Source organism: Bombus vosnesenskii, unplaced genomic scaffold (genome assembly GCF_011952255.1).
Source record: "Bombus vosnesenskii isolate JDL3184/JDL3185 unplaced genomic scaffold, Bvos_JDL3184-5_v1.1 scf7180000013263, whole genome shotgun sequence".
Lineage (NCBI taxonomy): Eukaryota > Metazoa > Arthropoda > Insecta > Hymenoptera > Apidae > Bombus > Bombus vosnesenskii.
Window position 1 is genome coordinate 4,925,868 of NW_022882923.1, and position 17,034 is coordinate 4,942,901.

A 17,034-nucleotide genomic window follows, 5' to 3' on the forward strand; every position below is an offset into this window, starting at 1 on the left:
AAGGCTCTTGAAAAATACGAGGCAGTCGTTTGAAAAGCCGCCTCAACATGATCTCTTTCTCTTTCTCTTTCAGGTTGGCGTACGAGTCACGGCGGTACTCGGCTCTGTGCGCAATCTGGATCAAGGCCCGTGTCGATGCTTACCTACTAGGAATTCCGATATTGCAACTCAGCGTTTCGCGCGCGAGCTCACCCTGTTCACCCAGCGCGCCCTTCCCTCCCCACCCAGTCTACCATGGCCGGTGTCGCGTTGGGTGCGGACATACGTATGCACGTGAAATCGGCTAGGTGCATGTGTCCTCGATGTATGTGTGCTGCCAGGCGAAAGCGAGTACTCGACTAAAAGCGAACACGCCACGCTGCCGCGCCGAATCTAACACATCGAATGAATACTTCGAAGCAAACACGTACACTGCCTCACCAAAGTATTTGGACACTAACCATACAACGATTTTATGTGTACGCTTTATGTGATTCGTTAAGCATATCGAAATTTCATTAGCAGTGTAACGAGACTCGACTGTCATGATTATATTAAATTATATTATATTATTAAATTAGATCCCATTAAATGTTGGGGTTTATTAATATATAATAGATAGTCGATTCAAATACCTTTGTGAAGTGTAATATATATATCTTTGAATTTGTTTGATACTTTATCAATATAATCATGTTAATCAATTGTCGTGATAACAATACTGACGTAATTTCAAAATGTTTCGTGTTACATACGTGACGTATTCGTAGGAGATGACTACGACTGTTCGAGTGCTTTCGTGAGCCTGTGTAACACACGACTGAGAGAACACACGAAGTGGACGTTCTAACGAGTAGAAGTTTGACGGACGAACGGTTCGGAGCGACCGAGAGGGACGTGCAGCGAAGTTCCTGCCATTTGCATGAAAGGTATCGCGTTCGATTAACGGATTCTGGGTTAAAAATTGAATTATTCATGGCACCGTGAGGGGTGGCTGTTTAACTGTCACGAGGCGAGCTGTTGTAAAGCCTTGGATTTACAAGGACTAGGAATGATTTCGGTTAAAAGTTATGGAAGTGGTTGGGGCTTAGATAGATGAATCGATGGTCGGGGAGAACAGATTGAATTTCATGTTCTTCTGTACATAGTTTCAATAATAGTTAAAGGATTAAATTAATTGGCTGTCCATTCCCGCAACACGAAATCTGGTCGGGTTCTCATTTCCGCCGAAAAACACGAAACCAATCAAACCACCGTCCTACCTTCTCGTTCAGTCAATACGTTCTGTTGGGAAGGGGAGCATTTTCCAATAAAGACAAATAAAATTCCCCGATCGAACTTGCGTTCAACATTCCCCAGCTGGCTAAAATTCATCAGCTAAGAGAAACAACCTCATCGACTGGCCACTTTTCGCAACAAATAACGAGAGTTTCTTTAGTAATTTGTTTCGAAGGTGGGAAACGTGTGGCTTGGTCGTTGACGATCTCGGAACGACGGAGCGTTCCCTAGACGCTCTTTATATGCGTCGTAAGTCGCAACTCCTATGAACTAAAAGCTAAGGATACTCTGGAGCTTTTGCCTTGTCTTGGCAGCTATCTCTGCTCTAAGTTGACTCGTCGTCGACGCACGAAATAAAACGTTCAGTTTGATATGGTTCGCGTGGACGCTGAAAGGGGACGCATAAATTTCACGAGGCAACGCAGTCGCGCGATTGCACTCGCAATTACGGCCACTTCGCTGGAACGGAGCGCGTCGGTTCGAACGGGAATTGCAATCTCGCCCGGATGAATTATCTCGTTGGCGAGGCGCGTTCTTTGGAGCCGTGTATGCCAGGCAAGTGACGACGCATTGTCTCGAGCACTCGCCGAGAATGAAGTGGTTTCATGGAACCTGCGAGTGGCTGTTTATCGTGTGCCCGTTTTTTCTCTCTTCCAGTGTCACGTGGACACTGGAGAAGTAAGAGAAATTTTTTGATGATCGCGCTCCACGCTTTTTACACCTTTTATCTAGATTCAAAACGATGTCTTGAATCGTTTTTAATCTCTCGACTATTTCGCTGATATCTATGTAAAAGTCGAGGAGCGATTTAATGGATTTCGCAAGATTTAACTGGTCTCATGGTTTTTGTTTCGCGGTTTTGCTTTTCGCCGTGAGTTTTATACAATACGTTACGGAATTAGATCCGGTTTTCGGGATATTTATAGAGTTATTCGTCGGTCGAGATAAGAATCTCGCGGAACGCGAATAGTCGACCGATCATTTTCCATACCTGAGACTTTTCCCGTGACATTTATCATTATTTCTTTCGTACCGGATCGGGTCGCTGGTATTCAGGGATTGTCAAGAGAATAAGATATCGTTAAGGCGAAACGCACGAACTGTTGGCTGGAAGTTCCAGTGAAAGGTGTTATTACGAATAATTTCCTCCTCTCGGAAAGCACACGCAACGCGTTTCATAGTCGAACATATGCTACAAAATTGATTTTATCCGACTCTGGAATAGCATCCGAATCTTGTCGATTGTTGATACCTACGTAGCTTTTGTTACGAACTGTTCTATTTTTCGTCGTGTCCAAAAGCACGTTTACAACCAGACAAAAACATACAAACGTGAAACTTAATTTCGCTAGAAAATATGCAATCCACCGATCGGCGATTGTGTAAATTCCAAAGTTAAAACAAACTCCAATCAGTAATAGAGTAATATCGCGTAGTTTTGGTGTAGACGCTCGAATAAACACGAAAATAAACAATCGGCTTAAACTCTATCTGCTCAATCGAATATCGCCGTTCGATGTATTTATTTATTTATTTTCATTCGACTTTCACGTAACACAATCGCAGAGAAACGGGTCAAATACTCGTAAATAGCAGACAGTTCGATAGCGTCGTCGGGGTATTACGCGATTATCGAGAAGCAGCTAGATTCAAAGGAAGAGAAATCTGAATGAGTAGGATAACGATAGAAGGACGAACTAAATTTCAGAGCCACGAGAAAACTACTTAACCGAATGATAAAATCTAAGTGCCTCGTTCCAAGCAATTTTCGCGAAACTTTAATGGAGACGCCTTGCCGTTCGCACAGATAAAGATGCTTTATCGACTACTCGAGTAATCATCTCGCTCTTTGCATGAATTAACAGATTCGAAGCATTTCGATTCTCGATCCTTCGATCGACGATTTTAACACGTTCCGTGTTGCACCGATTTCTTGTGATTTGTCATTGGTATGCCAATGTCGATGATGTATAATACGTAGTATATGTGTCATATCTGTTAAATGAATTGTGCTCCTTGATGGTTAGAAAATTACAAAAATATTATCGTAGAAAAAAGAACTTTGATCCATAAAAAATTGCAAGGTACGTTATAATTGCGTATAGAAGATGATACTAGAAAGATTTTCATGATTCTGTTCCATTTTATAGTCATTGCACCAAGTGAGATGTTCAGTGCAGATCACTACTGGACCTATTAACCAAAAGCTTCAAAATGTTCGTTCCCATAAAGTCCATACAGTTGCCAAAGTTTAGTCCTTAACCCTAAGAGAATAAGATTACGAACGCTTAAACAACAATTAAGTTCCGACACTTCCGTTGTCCTAAGGCGAACAGTACTTACAATAAAGTAAATATTTGAACGCTCAGAAATATACCTAGATTATAAACTTAGGAGAGTCGTGACACGTACTTCGATTCTAAAAAAGATACATCCAATTAAATTGTACCCTTCGACCCAGCCATGCTCCCATAAAGCAGAGCTTCTTGGTTGGAAATACGGCAAGATCCTCATAGAATACCGGCTTCTTCTCTGACACTGAGCAACCACACCTTCGTAGAGCTTCTAAGCACATTATAATTCCCCGTAGTCGGTAGTCGAGTTATAAATCTTTAATACTGTTAGCACCACAGCGATGCGCCTTCGTTCCGGACTTCATTAGGGTTTATTTTACGACGTGGAATATTCAGCAGGAAGGAAGAGATCCACAGGCTTAACGGAGGAGTGCATTTTTCGACCCGCGACCCCCTGCCTCCTCTCGAAAAGACCTTCCGTGAGTGTCGGAAAGGGAGGATGACGCGTCGCATCTTCGTCGTTAACGATATCGATCCGCGAATCTAATGCTAGCAACTCGACTGATTCGCACGGTCGCGAGGGTAATTAAAGTCGCGGGAGTGCTCGTCGGAAATTCACCAACTTATATTTGCGGAACGTGCCTCGCGAACGTCGTCCGGGGATGGAAGGCGAAAGCTCGCCCCTTTTCGTTCTACGTGACACGGTTCCACAGATCTATGTGACGAAGCTTTTACCCGGCGCTGCGTATTACACAGGATATCATAAAATATGTTTGGGATATTTATAGAGTCGGTTCTGAACATCAAAATGATGAGAAAATGTTGGATACAAAAATGTCGTTTGAGACTTACTTGGAAATAATGTTATTTTACGCTAGAAATATATAATGGTTGGTATGGATAAATCTGTTCACGAATCTTTCTCACTTGATGTTTTCAAAAAGAAGTCTATTCTCTGATAGACTTTTAAGAGATAATATTATTAAACAGAAAATTAGTACATATATTCCATCGTCTCGGTAAATCAGTCGAAAGCAAACTGGAAACGTAAGATCTTTAAATCTTGTATCGATTTAATCTGCCAAAGGAAGCAGAATACCGTGTACGTAATCCTGACTTTTACGATATCTTAACCAAACTATTGAATAAAGATATATTCCCATTAAGAAATTCACAATATTCGTTTCGAGCAATGACCGGTCACGTGAAATTTTGATTCTATGAGTTTTCCTCGAAGAATCAAACGTTTTGAGACATCGACGAAAGTCATGCGATATCGAAGCAAGTCCCGCGTGTTGAATCACGATGAGCTATTCGCACGATTCGTGTGGAGAATGAGCTTTTTCAGGTACAACACGACAGTGTTCCGCTGTTTCTCATCGAGATCCTGAATAAGATTCGCCTCCAACTTGACGGCTAGAGAGGGAATAGAATTCCCGAAGCTTGTGCACGAATGACAATGTATCAAAAGATCGATGTTGTCTCCGCTGGAAGAAACTGTCTCCCCGAGATCGTACATCAGCGTCGAGCTGATTACTCTAGTCGAATAAGGAGGAAATCCTATTTACTTGCGATACTTCTTAGAGAAAATGTTATTATCTCTTTGCCAAGATAAATACGGCCTAATTGCGTTTAGTTTAAACTTTTATCTTAGTTAAAACTAGTTTATTAGATTAAAATCGTTGCAACATCTTTCTTTGTATCATGCATCTTAGGGGAAATGCTTTTTGTTTATTTGTGAGATTAATTCTAGGATTAATTAATATATAAAGTAGGCTCAAAAAATAATTTATGAATGAAAATTATAGTTTTCGCTATATTATATCAGAATAGTAAAATCAAACACACAATTTCTATGCACCCAATACTAATTAATGTCCAGTTTTAATTACTGTTAGTATCGGAATTGTATTCTGCAGTACCCAAATCCATAATACTGGATGTTGCAATAGTGACAATAGCTAGTAGTCTTAGCATTGTATAGCTTAAATGTACATTAATTCATAGGTATCTTGTATATCAGGTCTATGTTCATATTACCTTCAAATCTTCCCCTTTGATCAGAAGCCGAGCTATTTCAAATTAATTAATTAATCCTGAAATTTCCCTATATCGAGTAGCTCAGGTAAATACTTGAACGCTTGTCATAGAAAACTTGCATATAAAATATTACGAAATATTCGTTGACATAAAATTGATAAAATTGATTGATCAAAATAGGCACGACATATAAAAATTCACAAAGTTTTATAAAAAAAAAAGAAGGCTGGTAAAAATATATAATTTGAAAATTGAGTAAAAAGACACAGTCTCGATAAAACGAAAAACATGATTCATCGTGTTTTTCTTCTCTGGTCTTCGAAAGTATTCGAATACTTTGTTGAACTATTCTGTAGAGTCTCTCTTATCTTAATTTCTTCCAGATTGAATTAATCAAATCAGAATTTCCCTAAAATTCCATCCTTCCTATGATTAGAATACTCCAGCAACCCTATTTCTAGATTTCTCCACGCTGGCACCCCCTTAATCACGGTCTGGCCTCTCTCGTCAACATAGTATGGTTCAAATTGCGGCTAAGTTTCCCCGGGGCGGTTCACCGCGTTGAAATTCGTGCAATTACACTGGGAGGAAAGTTTTGGTCGCGTGGCCAGGACGCGACGATGGTCAGGGGTGAACGTGTGTACCTCTGAGGAGCGACGTTTTCGGATGCACGGTCCTCTCGTCGAAGCTGTGCGCGGAATAGCAAAGAGGGTGGACTGATGAAGTCGCACTATCCCGGTAACAGGTGAAGATTCGATCCTCTGTAGTCACCTTGCGGGGTCCTCCCTGATTCTCTCTGTCGCACAACGTACGCTCGAGAGTGCGGTCACGTAGCGGCCAGCGAGTTAAATTTTTCAGTGTCCTGTTTCGTAGGAGTTACGTCCTCCATTATGGAAACTTTCCCCTGAGCGGGCAAGCTCTTAGAGATCATGGAAGCGACTTAACCGGTAAGAGGTACTCGGTTTAAAGGATGAATCACATTGTAAGAGAATCGTTTGCTTGCTACCTGACCGCTTCATATGCGACATGCAAATCAAGATCTCTGTTCCTGAAAAAGCTTTTACCCAGCTGTTCACATTGGATAACTAATCAGTTGAGTGGGTATATTAATTAATATATGCACGCGGAGGAGGAAGCTAAAGGCAATTCTAGAGATTATAACGAAACGGGCGTGGAAGTACAGGGGCGAATTTCGGATATAACGTTGTGTGTGCATGTATTATACATATATTTGCGATTGATGAATTTTCTACTCACGTCGAGATATATATTTCAAGATTAATTCGTTGGTTAAACAGTCTTCAGAGCGGGTGAAAAGGCATATATGCGTGCATATGTGTATCGAAGCAACACGTAGACCCGCACCCGCAGCACTACTAGAGGCTAAATTAACTCGCGAGGCGGTTAATTAGTCAGGCTGTTAAATTTGGTGTATCAGAGCGAAGATGTGTACCTTCGTCAGCCACCGTGCGAAATTTTCGTGGATCGCAGAAGTAATTAAAACTCGTTTACTTCCAATCCGTCTATCAAAGATTAACTTCGACCCATTCAATAAATGTTCACCGTGGAACATTCTCTCTTTTCTCGTTCCTTCTCTCTTCCTTATTTTTTTTCCTTCTCTTTGTTTTCCCTACGTTCGCTCCTAACGAGCAGAACCCACCGTGAAAAAGGTGCCGCGAGATAAATTTAATTACTCACCACAACATCCTTACCCGCGTAACCGTGTCGAATACATAGATAATCGTATAAAATTCGTCCCAATCTCGCGACCAATCATCGCAACACGTATATTGTAAATTATTTCGTTCCTGTCAATTATAGAGGAGCGTAAATCTCGAATAATCTCTCAGGATTTATATCTAATTAACGCGATACACAAGGATTACGTAAATTTGCATTTATTTAAATTTGCATGAGACGAACATTCGCCAACTAATTTTCAATTTTTTTCGGTAATTTTTAATTTGGTCGCTATTGATAACACGTTTAAAAGATGTAGCCATCGATTCGACTCACCGATTCTGATGACCGGTGGCAGCGACATGGCAGTGGTGACCAGGATGACAATGATGGCGAACAAAAGTGCCATTGTGCTCGACGTAAGCTCAACTCGCACCTCACTATGACATCGTTCTTGCGTACTCCGTTTCGGGGCAGAATGCGATACCAGCAGCCGAAAGAACCATATGAATACACGAAAACTAGGATTATTCACGAACACTTTAACACGGAACCGCACATTGTCGGAGCCTCGCCGCGCACATCCATGCAAATCCTCAGAGGACCTTCATTGTCCACACCTGAAACGATACAAGATATTCTATTGAAATGAAATTCACTTGTTCCAGTTATTTTAAGTTATTTGTTCTAGATTCCTAATAATTGGACTGCTAGTATACATTCAAATTTCTACAATCTTTCTTAAAAAATTAGGCCCTAGACAGAAACTTGTTTTACCTATTCGATAGACGCAACGAATGCAGTTTGAATATCTTAAATATATTTGCATATTATGCGTATTCAGTGCACTTTTATACTTTTAAATTTTCCATTTCAAATATCAGCTTACGAATCTACAATTTACCAATAATTTATTTTCTCTGCGTATTATCTACCAATATGAATATTTTCATTAATTCCAACTTTACAAACAGCTGTACTGTCCATGTCATCCACATCAACTTTTTATCGATCTGCTTTTCATTCCGAGATATTAAAGAACGCGAATTCTACATAAAGTGGGCAGAATTTCGGGAAAACGAGGAAGCAATGTCAGACGAGCCGGCGTTCTCATTAGGTAGGTATCGATTATCGAAAAACATCGGTAAGTCTCTTTGCAAGTGTTCAATGGTGGCCGCATCGCCGTGTGTACATATGATCCGTCATTATGCGAAAGGGAGACCAGGTGCACACAGGGAATCGTGTTGGTAGAATCATGCAGGCCAGACCGCTCCGATATCATTGGCTATCCGGTATAATTTCGCGGACATCATGTATGAACTTTACCTCCATCTTCTGCATGTGTACAAGTTTGTCGATGAGACCTAATGCGCGCCATCAGTTTAATAGGAAGCTTCCCAGTGTGTGTAAGCTAGGAGCATAAATCACTACGTGCATCTTTGAGCAACGATGCGTTAATTGAATTCACGCTCGAAAAAACAACACAACTCAACGCGATACAAAACGTTCCTGAAGCGATATTGTCACTAGCGAGTTCCGTTCGATTTGATTCAATGGAAAAAGGTCGGTTTTGTTTGAGTGGCGTTTTCGTTGAAAGTGGTCGAGCAATATCTTCTGGTAATTGAACTTTCCAGGAATTCCTCCTCCTCGTTTCTTTTTTCTTTTTTTTTTTTTTTTTTTTGTCTGTTTGAAGATATATCTCATGATTCAGCGGATACGTTTTAGCGAAAGAAGGATTATGCAATTCAATCGAAGAATCTAGATTATCGGGGAGGAGTTGTTATTGAAAGCGACTAAGTACTTCCTCTCTATAACTGAATCTTTGAAATTCTCGCAACACTTATTTTTCTACGTGTATTCGAGAATAATAGAGTACGATGTTTAATAGGATAGTTATATAATGAACAAATCTAATGGGACTTCTTTTCCATTTGGGAATCAGCCATTTGGTGTTTATATTGCAAACGAGCTCCCATCTTCTCGAATTAAATCGCTTAGGCGTTAATCACAATGGAAGCGTATAACGTAAAAAGTTGCGTGGTACACATGCGGCGTAAAAGTCACGTGAACCGTACATGGTTCATTTGCATGCAGGTCAAGTGAAACGTTAACGCGATTACGCGTGCAATTTGCAAACGTGCGACACGTGTAGGGATAGTTATCGATGAAAATGGCGCGCGAATATCGCGAGAATGTACTCGGTACGTGTCAATTAACAATTATAATTGCGTTCGGTTCGATGTAAAACGAGCAAACCTGTATAATTCGTCTAATGGCTAACGTAAAGGCTTCGTTGAAAGTGTTTTAATGACCATAGGAAAAGTACTCTTGTCCTGACGTAATTGAAAACGCTTCGCCGCCGTTATTAAGGTTAACTGTTGTTATATCTACGGCGAGATAATGGAGGGATTTATCGTTTGTTTAAACTCACGGTCCTCTTGCTGCTTCTTGTTGTTAACAGTGAAATGTAATCTGTGCCAACAGAACGCTTAATTATGCTAACAATAATAGTTATATATTCAGTCGTTATATATACAGCCGCGAGGATACGCGATTTCGACACGATAGAATTCATGAATTAATTCTTTTATATTCCGATATGATAATTAGAAATTAGCTGTTTTTTCTGTAGAGGACTTGAGTAGGATGGTTGATCGTGAGATTTATTAGACGAGATTGCTCGTTGTTGAAACCGCCGAGTATATAACCGCTCGTATTAACAGGTTCGCTACGGACAGTGTAAACGTCGCAAAATAATTTTATTAATAATAAATAAACGTAATGTAATACATTGCGTGTATCCTAACGATATTGATATTCTGAGGCAGAACAGCAACATGATTTGAATTGTTCTCCAGCTCATGTTCTGCTACATTTTTTGCATATTTTAGAAGGAATTTGTTTTAATGTTAAATTTGTATCTTCGTGATATTTACCTCTAGTTACAGTGCTGTGCGATGATCTTGAACCATTTAAGAAATGGAGATGTTTTGTGTTTTTAAATGAATATAATGATACTTAAAGTTGTTTTAGATTTGTTGTCACTTCTTAGGAAGTTTTCAGTTAAAAAATTAATTTAATCGGGGCATCTATCGAAATATCTATAAAAAATTAACAAAGCAGGAAAAACAACGGACAAATAACACAGTAAAGAATTTCTGAAGATTCATTTCTATATAACAAAGTAGATATAAAGTATAAAGCAAGTAGAAATACTTTCTCGAATACAGTTGTCGTTATAAGATCAGTATCGTCTATGATTTAGAAGTTTTGCGCCTACCTACTGTACATAACGTTTCCACCTCGACATTTTGAGATCACAAAATGAACTTGTCTGCAGAGAGACTTGACACTTTTAGAAGAAATTTCTTCAACGTATCTGTCGGATATTTCGATAAAATGTCTTGCAGCTGTCATTCGAAATACAATTACATTTCGAACTTTAATATATCACGTCTACACGGTCTCGATCATGGAAACCATCGGACTACGTCACGTAAGATCATCTCTGGATAAAAATCTCGCAGCTGTTCGATTCCTCTGATCAGCGTTGATCGATAGAAACGCACCGAGCGTATAAAAGGGCCTTCATAGCAGAGTACTGAGCTCGGTGTCGTTGCCACATGCAGCTCACGCTTCCGCTATTAGAGTTAACCTAAACGGATTTAAGCTAACCCAATTTAGCGATGGGTAACTTTGCCCCTAGCCGTGTTTGTTTGTCGTTTCTCCACGGCCGGCCTTAAGCGCGCCGCTTGATTACGTGTCTGTCTCCGAATCGCCCTTGTTTTCCTATACTCCATTCTTTTTTTCCTTAGAAACGTCAACTCCCCCATTATCTTCCCTCTCGGTGATTCCTCTGTCTCTATTCGGCTAGATTTTATCAGCCATCGCGAAACTTCACGTGGTTTACGACTCACTCGCTGACATTTACCCACCGGAGTCATTTCCTTCTCTTTAGCGACTTTTCATGGTGTATCCCAGTGAATATTACCGACGAAATAGCAGAGGCCCGAGGATTACGCTTCGTCGACGGTCGACGTAAACGACGAAATCGATCATTTATTGCGGTTTTATTCCTGGTCGCTCGTGAATTCAATCGATCGATAATCCATCACCATTTGTTAGAACACACGACACCGGTAAATGAAATCGTTCATAGTAATTTAGAAAATTTGATCGGCTCGCTCTGACGAACAGTGATCATCCGAAATATTTGCCGGACCCATTCCTTCCGGATCAGCAGATCACGCAATAAGATTGCGCCAATTACCATCGGATTTCATCGAGGGGGTTGAAAGTTTGTCAACGTTAACGAAGAAACTCGGCGAGTTCGATCCTTGTCTTACAACTCTCAGTTTCATTCTTGTTATTATCGGTGGATATTGTACGTAAAAAGCGTTCCTTTTATTTTCGAAGACTACCGCGTAAAGTATTCTTCGACTGGCAAGGAAAAATAACGAGAAAGCAATTGAATTTTTTCAAATCCATGAGAACGTATTGGTTCTACGGTCTTGCCATTTCCGAGGGTTGTAACGTACTATTTCTGGGAAATAAAAACGTATCTTAACAGATATGTGTTGGGCAGCTGCCAGACACCTGTCTACTTAACGTTTCCCCCTCGACAGTAATATTTTGTAACCTTCCTGATATACGATTTTTAATACAGCCTTTTAATGTAACTAAAAAATCACGTTTGATGGTTTCCTTGAAAAAAAAAAAAAAAAAAAAAAAAACGCTGAACAGCATTGAGGAGCGTAAAGTTAACTTCCTTTGTACGTTTCGAGGAGATGTAGCTAAGATACTTTTGATTCGAAATGGTGAATAAAGTTTGAGAAAAACTTCGATATTCTTTTGTTGCTCGCCTAACGTTTTACTTCCGCATAGAATTAACCTAGCGAAGCAGTGATTCGTAAACGAAGATCGGACAGTAAGCTGTAACGATACATTGTAACGGTTCATCGTCCTTGTGTTTTGCGCTAGGTTGAAAAAAGTGGACATGAAAAAGAGATAAGGCAAGGAAAGGAGGAGCAACGATGAGACGAGGCTTTCGTTATCAAAGGCGTCCGGGCAAAAAAAGGCGGAGGAGATGGTTTAATTAATTTTGTTGCGAAGCAGTTTATTAGCATCATCCGGCTTGTGCAATTCTCGCTCGTAAAATAAAGAATCCAGTGAATTACTGACGTAATAAACAGTTTCAGGATATAACATGTGACCTTCTCGCAAGGAAAAAGAAGGTATAAGGTTTAATTAATATTGCTACTGAAAAATTCTTTGTTAGAAACAGAATCTTCTTCTTAATCAACATGCGCTTCAATATTCTTTTGCTTTGTAACAAAACTAAAGTTATTCCGACAGAAGAATTCCGAGATCTTCAGGGCGTCATCGACGGATACAAAAGGAGTGAGAAATCGCAAAAGTTATTATGTAAGCGATCCTCGTGATCGGCGAACTTTATCGTCGTCGCTACGAAACTCGACTACACGTTACATGTATTTGTTCGACTCGTTGTATCACCTCGAAAGCTTCCACGGAATTGTATATCCTTTTGTCGATCGTCCCGTTTCTGACACAATCACTTTTCTTCTCTTCTCCATTTCAGATCGGTTCGGAATTTTAATTATTTTCATATTATCATATTGTTTCGGATTTAGAGGCATGAAAGAGAAAGCGAAGAATGGAGATATATGTATATATCGAGAAAGAAATGGAACTTGATGTGCAATGCATACAATTTATAATGGAATATGGACTGAGCTTTTCAAGTGGCGCAGCGTTTCAGTGACATAGATTAATTCCTTAATTATATAGAAAATTATATATAAATATCCGTTAAATAGAACGCTTAATAAGTATATTAATTTCATCCTTCTTTTGTTATACGAGTGTATTGTATATGTATAGGATCGTTGAAAAGAACGATTGTATCGTTGCATAATTAAATATTAGAATTTAATTATAATAGAAAATGTACTTTAGCTACAGTAAGCGATTCTTTTCAGGCAACTATAGGCACCACAATCCCTTCGCGTGAAACGTAAATGCAATTGTGCTAATTTACGGTACGCACTAAATACAAAGTCAGAAGGGATAATAAAATAGTTCCATTCGATAATTCCATTTCGAACCGAATCTAGTTAATAGATTCTGGCATTAATTTATTGACAGGCGAGACTATAAATTATCCGTGTACTTCCCGCTGACGATATAGGTATTCATTCCAATTGTAATTATCATCCGTTTCCTGATTCTTGAAATCCTAACAACGAAAAAGCGAAGTATATTTCAATTAACTTCTATCGTATATATTTGAAAAGTATATATTTTCCGGAAGAATGTGAAAAACCATATCTGGCAAGGCTGGCGAGCAAAAGTCGCGGCTAGCGAGATACAGATGGAGGAAGTTCTAAAACTGTCGAAACGAAAGCAAAGTTGGAAACGTCGTAGCACGGTTGCACGGTAATTGTCGTTATTCTTCGGGTGTCTCGTCCTCGGCGAAACCCATTTTGCTTGCGTGGAAGCCCGAGAAATTGTCGCGAGAGGGAGAAAGACAGACAGACAGACAGAGAGAGAGAGAGAGAGAGAGAAAGAAAAAGAGAGAAGGAAGGAGAGAGCAAACAAGTTAAAAAGACTACATTCCTATCGTGCGATTCGAACACGCTCGTTCGTTCATACGAATTGAACATGCCATCATAACGATCGAATCGTTGCCACGAACGCGTGTTCTACAATTTTTTTTTATATTTTTGGAGAGCCATTTTACAAGTCTTTGGTATTTAATTCGATTCACATTCGACACGTGATCCTGTACTCGCGAACAAAATTCCGTAACACAATATCGTAATTCGAGCGGAATTGTGCGAAGAGGGATTGGTTAGCAGAGTGGATGGTTTTCGAATAATTTCGAAACTAATTCTCTGCGAGAGAAAAGGGCCGCGCAACCATCGTGATTCATAATGAATTTTCTGAGGAAAGTAAGGTTGATCCACAGATAGAGACGTTGAACAGTAGCTACGCGCTTAAAGCATTCGTTGGATGTAATTAAATTAGACGAAACGTAGTTAGAGCAATGGTTCCATTCCTACCCTGCCTTTGACCCGAAATCGATTTCGAAACGATTCAACCCTGTTCGTAAATAGTCGCGCAGATTGCTTCGGTGGTAGTGACCAGAAATTTACCAAAGATATATATACGTAGCTTGCGTGTCGAGGTCGCCTAAGTTGAAAGCGGAAGATTCTCCAGCTTCGTCAAAAGCATGAGAAATATTTGCGAATTACTAAACATCGATCGTGCGTCAATTTATACATATGACTATCTCGTTATAATGTTAACAATAGCAGTTATTTTACTAGTGGAAGCCAAGCGTCGAATTTCCAGAGACAGCATGGCGCCATCAACCATGAATTATAATTACGATCCGTTTCGTTTTGCAAATCGTGCGCACCGACGAACGCCTATCGACTCGCCGATTGAAAAACGTTCAACGCCGTCAACGTCTAAATCGATACATAAACGACATTCATATTGAAACTTGAGCGAACTCGTTTCGCTAGAAATCGAAGTTTTGCAAACGATCGTGCTTATCGAGAACGAGGTCTTATTAAACTTTGCCAACGGAAATTGTATCTGCATGAAAACGACGATGAAAATGACGAGTAGAGGAAGGTGATAAGAGAAGGGAAAGAGGGTGGGAAGCTGGTTCATTGACCATTAATCCTAACCGGTCGGAAACCATTGGAAATTCACGCGTATCTCTGCGTTTCAGCCGAAGCTGTACATAAACCACGAACATGGCTAATACCGCTGATCGTCGCGTGAAAAACTATCGATAATCGCGACTGATGGCACTAACGCATAGTTAGTCGTCGATCACACATCGACACCTGGATTACTAGCGGTTCGGAAAAAAATAAAAAGAGTATCGCTTCGAACGTCGAGTAAACAAATTGCCTTTGGTTCAAGGCCAGCGTAGAATCCCTTTTGTTCATAAATTGCCTACGTTCTCCTCATTTCTATCTTTAAATTCTTGTCGAAACTTTGCAAAAACCACGAAAAACCATCGTGAATATGTTTGTCTGCAAACGGTTATACGCGAGTACTCACATTTCTCCCCTTCGCGCCAGACACCGTCAAATATTCATCTAAGCCAGGTAACGAGTCCTCGCTTCACTCGTCCGTCTACCTTGCTACGGAAGCACCCTGTCGACGCTTTGAACCACTAGACACTCGCGTTTCAACGTTCACTGCACGAGGCTTGTCCTGCGTAGCATGCTTCACGCCGGAATCGAAGCTCCGTGATCGGATGTCAGGCCGGAAATCTGATTCGCAACGAACCACAGGGTGAGAAAGAGGGAGGCAAAATAATTTTATCAGGACTATCTAGTCAATTCTTTCTCGTTAACGCGAGATGGTACCATCGAATCACGTCGATCCAATACGATAGGCCAGTTACACCGGTCGTTATCGTCCTCGTCGTACGTGATCATCGGATATGTTCATCCCGATAATCGTAGCTGAGTATTATCTGCAGCGAATTCTCGTTGTCCTGCGGGTTGTCATAGCGGGTCGGCGGATCGGCACGAAAATTCTCAGATGTCGCAGGACTTTCCTTAACGCTCGTACATTATAGCAATTTCCATCGGAAAGCGATAACGTTCGGTAATCGGTACACGCGGGCAACCGATGCGCGATATCTTTCAAATATTCGAGATACTTGGAGCTAAATATTATTCACTTGGTGTTTAGTCTCTGACGTCTAATCGACGAGCAAACTTCATTATGCCCTCATGTTCACCATTTATCCTCTGATACATCACCTTTTCGTAAAATACATTAAAATACATGAAATAAAATAACCGTTCCGACTAATTCCCTCTATGAGTTTCAGCCTCGAGATTTATTAATTAGAACACGCCTAGAATTCTCCGCCACAGCCACTTCAACCCCTTCGTCGATCTCCCTCCAACTCTCTCCATAAACACTCTTGTAACACTCGGTATATTAATTTTCCTGGTCCCGAAACAAAGCTACGCGCACCTTTGTAAATACATCCGATTCTCGAGGGTCGAACAGACACGCGATCGAGAACACCTCCCCGTTTTTAGTACGCGCGGTCCGACGATCGCGAAAGACGCGCGGGCACTGGCTGCGCCAGGACGATCTACCACCCCCGGACGAGTGCGCGGACCGCTATCGGAGGAGGTGGTGGATGGCTTTCGAGGGGTGGCCGTGCGAGAAAGAGGGACAACAGGGTGGATACGTGGCGCGACGTGAAGCGAAAGGGGAGGCTGGCGCGCACGCAACGCACGGAATCTTTAGCCCCTTTGCTTCATGGGCCGAAGATACCCTGACAGGAACAACCTAAGTCGACTGTATTATCTGGGTTACTGGACTCTCTCGCGACGTCGACCCTGACCAAGCTGCGAATTAAACCAACCACGGTTCAAGGTGTTTTAATGTCTGAGACAATGGGGTGACATAGGGGGTGAAGTTGTTTGGGGAAGAAAGCGTTGTTGGATAATGTGGACGAAAACGTAAGTATTGGCGGAGTTGATTTGATAGGTACAAAAGAAAGTACAATGTAAAGAAGCTGCTTTATGCGAAATTATGACTTAAGAACGATATTTTTATACTAGTTATGTAAGTTTAAGTGTGAGAGATAAATCGTTACATTTTTATAGCTACTTGAGTCTCTATACGTGCTACTGTTGATTGTGTGTGTAATCTACTGTATTTGACTTGAAACGAGTGAGAGTGAAATTAGCGT

At 40.7% G+C, this 17,034-nt stretch overlaps 1 pseudogene; it reads right to left on the minus strand.

Annotated features, from left to right (window-relative positions):
• Positions 1–16,447, minus strand: part of LOC117232965 — a 104,465-nt pseudogene extending 88,018 nt beyond the window's left edge.
• Between the last annotated feature and the right edge of the window lie 587 nt (positions 16,448–17,034).